Genomic DNA, 5,507 nt, shown 5'->3' with positions numbered 1-5,507 from the left:
TCATAATAAATTACATCCCAGAATGAAGAAATAATCAAATGAATACAAATACATAGATCTTCAGTCTTTGGCACGAACACTGCACGCCATCATGATACGTCTTTTAGTCCTAAAGCGCGCACAAGGTGAACCTACATGCACTTCTTAGTACAACCATCAGTACCAAGAGTATTTGTCATAATCAAAACTAGGTGTGACCAATGAGATCAACACCATGGTTCTTTGAGTTTCTATTGAGATTTTTCAAATCTAAAGAACCTTGGTGATATTATCTTGAGCTTTATTCTTTCTACATTGATTATTATTGAAGTATATTGTGCTAATCAATTGTACTAATCAACTCTTGTAGAAAGTGTCATTGTACACCATTTGTTTTTTGTTTTTGTGATGATTCAGGATTGTTGGATTGTTGGATTTGCAAGAAGAGGAATTCTTGTGTAACTGAGTGTGGGGTATCGCTTAGAGAGGAGGGCTCTAGCCTATTGAAGGAGTGTTGTAGAAGATTTGCACCGCCCGTAAAGGAGTGGTATAGTGGAATCCTTAGGTGTGTTGCCTAAGGCGAGGACATAGGCAGGTATAACCGAACCTTGTAAAACTCATGTCTCACTCTCTTCCCTACTCTCTTTAATTTTCCATTCATATTAACTGTATGGTTTATTTTTAAATTTTCTGCTCATATAAACTATGTGGAAAGGATATTAAATAAACTAAAAATTAATTTGACTTTGGGATTGCAGAAACCAAAAGGGAGTACGTTAGTTGATCAAATCTTATTGCGGAAATGATAAGGGAGTATGTTGATTGATTAACACCCATGACTCAAAAGTCATTAAAAGAAAATCAACAACGATGTTTAATCTTGAAAGTGATTGGTTTGAAATATGAGTTTTGGATGAGTGGTTGAAAATATCTATTGTGTTTCATATTGAAAAATCTAGTATATTTTGTGTATTAATAATAGGGCTTTTGTCAGCTACATACATAAAAGCTGAATCTTGGAAGGTGTATCTTCCTTTGCCGAAGGTTAATCCTCATATAGACCGCCTCTCTTTTGTGGAGTCAACTATACTTTTCGGAAACAATGAAAGAGGATATACCTGCAAACCATGGATTGGAAAGCTTGGAAAGTTGTCACACATGGTGACCACATCCCCTCTAAAACAATGGATGGTAAAGAAATACCTAAAGATGAAAATGAGATGATGGGCAATGATTTTAACATGTTGCAAGTAAATTCAAGTGCTATGAATGCACTATATTGTGCCCTTGATGTAAATGAATTCAATAGGGTCATGACATGTAAATCAGTCAAAGAAATATGGGATAAACTAGAAGTAACCTATGAAGGAAGGTTGATGTTAGAGATAATAGAATCAACATGCTCACAAGCGAGTATAAGGCCTTTAGGATGAACCCGGATGAAACCATCATTAGTATGTACACTAGGTTAATAAACACCCTCAATGCCTTAGGAAAAAATTACTCAACTTATGAAATGATTCGAAAAATTCTTAGAGGACTTCCACCTATTTGATAACCTAAGGCCACTACAATAACTGAAGGAAGAAATTTGAAAAATACCTCCCTAGATGAATTAATAGGTTCTCTACTCACTTATGAGATGACAATAAACGAAAAAGTGGAAAATCTAAAAACAAGGAGTCCATTGCATTTAAAGCCTTAAGTGAAAGCTCTAGTGATAAAGATGCAGAAGTGATGGATGTAAATGATATAGCCTTCATAACCAAGAAACTTGAGAAAATCCTTAGAAAGAAGAATAAATTTATAAGAAAATTCGAGGACTCCAAATCAGATGAAGAGGAAACAAGTAAAAAAGAAACTAAAATGGAACCCCCTACTTGTCATAATTGTAAGAAAGTTGGGCATATTAAATTGGATTGTCCACAAATTAAGAGGGATTCTAAGAAGAAAAAGAAAAAGGCCATGTAGGCAACTACATGGGACAATATTAGTTCCAATAGTTCAGAAAGTGAATCAAGCAACCAAGAAGTTGCTTATACTTGCTTTATGGCATAAGACGATTATGATGAACAAAGTTCCTCATCCAAATCTTTTAATGAATCATGCAGTGAATCTAGAAATGATGAATCCAATGATGAGAGTATACCATCTTATAAAGGACTACAAAGTGAATTATTCAAGGTTCATAAGATTCTAGTTAAAGTGACCAAATGATATATGTCGTTGAAAAATAAGAATGAAGCTGTAATGGAAGAATTAGAATCTAAAAATCTTGCTGAAAAAGAAAAGGATTTAAAAATCAAGAGATTATAAAGCAAGAATGACAAGGTGACGAAAGAATTGGAAGATCTAAGATCCAAAACTTCCATTGATAATGAGAAAAATCTATATATTTCAGAACTAGAAAACAAAATGAGCCAAATGTCTCAAAATCAAGAAAATGGTAAAAATATACAAAACTCATAAATCTGTGATCTTAAGAAAAAAATTGATGATCAAGCCAAAATCATCTACAACTTCACTAAAGGAAAATAAAATCTTGATAAAATAATTGGCGCACAAAGAATGTCCTTGAATAATGAAGGCAAAGGATTCAATGGAGTTAAGAATACAAGGAAAAAAAACCTCTACATGGGGTACTTTGCAAAAGCCTCCAAAGACTATACTAGCACCTCCTTAAATGCTTACATACATACCACTTGTTTTCTATGTAAGGAGAAATGGCACATTAAGTTTGAATGTCCATCAAAGAGAAAGGGTGTAAAAACTAGACAAATTTGGAGAATAAAAGAAATATCACTTACTAAACCATCCGGACCCAAGAAAGTATGGATACCTAGATAAAAGGCCTAGTTCACAAACTAAAAACTCCAAATATATTAGGAATAGTCTATAAAATTCAAGATAGTCAAATTTAAGAAGAAAATTTCTCCTTGTTCAATATATGGAAAGTCACTTAATCCCAATTAATACAAGGATATTGAACTAGTTGAAATGGAAAATCTTAAAGAAGAGTTTATGAGATTATTGACAACAATAATATTGAAACAAATAAATACAAGAATAGCATTGTTGGCCACAAATGAAGAAATCTTGGATTATACAAGGCCAACTTAGAAAGTATCGAGATTTGGAAAACCATATGAATTTTGGGTATTTATATGCAAAAAGAAAAAAATTATCTAAAATCAAAAGAAAGAAAATATGAAGCAAATTGAGCTTACTGCATAAGAATTTTGAATAAGGAATAAGGATAAGTGCTTGAAGATAGCAGAAAAGTCAAAAACACTAAACTGGGTTGAAATGTTTGATGCTACTATTTTGTTGTGCTTAGCTCTCTTATTTATTTTCTCCTAAACCATCTTAGTTCACATGCTTATTTTGGATTATGTTATATTTCTTTCGCATTTTGAATGATGGATGACCATATTTTGATTAAAATATATGCTGGATTATGGACTTTGTTATTACAATCTAAACGCGGATTTTTTTTTGCATATTATTTCTTTCATTTTAATTTTATTGATAAAAAAGAGAAAATTTAGCAAATCTAAATATTAGAAAACTGAGTGTTGCGAGATAAAAATGGTTGGGACCTGCGACGTTGCTCTTCGACTTTTGATGACCTGAAAAGTGTGAAAACAAAGTAGGCTTGGAGGACTTTGGGTGTACTCTAGGGGATCACTCTGATGCCTAAGTAAGGGAACACTTCAAAAAGGTTGAATGCAATAGTAAATTGGATTGAGAGTGACTTACCTTGGCCTCTTGCTCAGGTCCCTACTTATAGTGGTTGAAGTTGACCTAAGGGTGTATGGCCATTTATTGGTCAGTTATGGCATGGGCGTGAATCGCTCTGGCCTTTAAGGAGCTAATAACAGCTGTCAGTGGCTCGGGCATGGGCCACTCTGACCTGCATGGGATTGACCCCTCCAGAGCAGCTATCCTTAAGCGATGATGGCCCTGATTGCTGCTGCACCTTAATGCTCCATTATGACAAATGGACTGTTTTGACCCTGATATATATTTAGGGTATATCAATTGTCCCCCTTTAGTTTTGAATTTTTGGAACTTGTTCTTGAAAGTTCGAGAGTTGTCCTATTTCTATTTTTTTTTTTTTTGGTTACCAAGTCGAAGTGGAGAGAAACGACTAATTTGAGCCGATGCCGAGTCGATATTAAGATGCACATGGCTTTGAAAAGCTGAATTGGAGGAATGCGGTTAATCCGAGTTGATATTAAGACACAACCAGATTTGATGACCCAGATTGAAGGAATGCGGTTGACCCGAGTCGATGCCGAGCTGATGCCAAGCCAAATTGGAGGGAAACGACTTATTCGAGCCGATGCAAACCAGATTCAGTGGATCAGAGCCAATATTAGAATGATATTTTCTTTGCTGAGCCATATTGGGGGGAGACAGCTTATTCGAGCTGATGTAAAACCAATGTCAAGCCGAATTCGGCTAATCCGAGCCAATTTTAGGACACGTTCGTCTTCGCCAAGTAGCTTCCTTGGGGAACTTTGTTCCAAGCAGCTGTTGACCCTATGGGTAATTCCCAATTTTGATAATGACAAATATTTTTTATATTTGATGGCTTTCAAGTTTGTGTACAGGATCTTATTGGCAAGTTCATATTTGATGGCACGTGAAAGCTTGAAGCCTGAAGACCCTGAAGATTAGTTGATGCTGTAATTTATATTCTTATTCAATTCGGGTTTGTAATAGTAAATACGAAAAAGGTTTGTAATATTTAATGCATATCATGCATGTAGGAACTACAAGCTCAAAGACCTTAGAACGACTTTAGGTCCCCACACAAAATCATGACCTTAGAAAGACCTTAGGGATCACCCTTCAGTCGACCGACGCCAGATTTTTTCGGTGTCCTAAAGAAGACCTAGACTGACCTTAGGAATCCGTAAAATTTATAAAAATATGCCCTATAGTATTAAACATTAATCATTATATGAATAGGGTTAATATACATAGGGAATAGGATCGAAATGCATTAAAAATGCATGTTCGGTCGACCGTACTGTTGACTCTATGAGTTCAACCTCGTTTTGATAATGACAAATCATTTGGTATTTGATCTGTGCATTGAGATTGTGAACATGAACAATATTTAGCATGCACAGAAGGTTAGAAAGTCATGGAAGCTATGAGGATTAAAGTATATACATTTGGGCACAATCCATGGGAATAAAAGAGTGAAAGAATGAAGATGTAAGCGGCAAGTACTAGATTGTCATGGGAATGGGTATTTAGAACTAAATGTATTTACATATTTCATATGATTTAATTCGAAACTCAAAATATATCCTAAACTGATCTTAGGACTCATGCACCTCATGAAAATCTTTTAGAGGTTCTTCATTGACTTAGAGACTCTATTTAAAACCCTGAAAAATATTTTATGAAGAAGCAAAGCAAGAAAGCAAAAATGATTTTTGAAAATAAAAAAAAAATTAAAGATGGACTACTCAGAGGACTGAGGATTACCCTTAGATGTCTGAAGAATTTCC

Source organism: Malania oleifera, chromosome 4 (genome assembly GCF_029873635.1).
Source record: "Malania oleifera isolate guangnan ecotype guangnan chromosome 4, ASM2987363v1, whole genome shotgun sequence".
In the NCBI taxonomy this organism is placed as follows: domain Eukaryota; kingdom Viridiplantae; phylum Streptophyta; class Magnoliopsida; order Santalales; family Ximeniaceae; genus Malania; species Malania oleifera.
The sequence above is the reverse complement of the archived record's forward strand: the minus strand, read 5'-3'. Positions refer to the sequence as shown.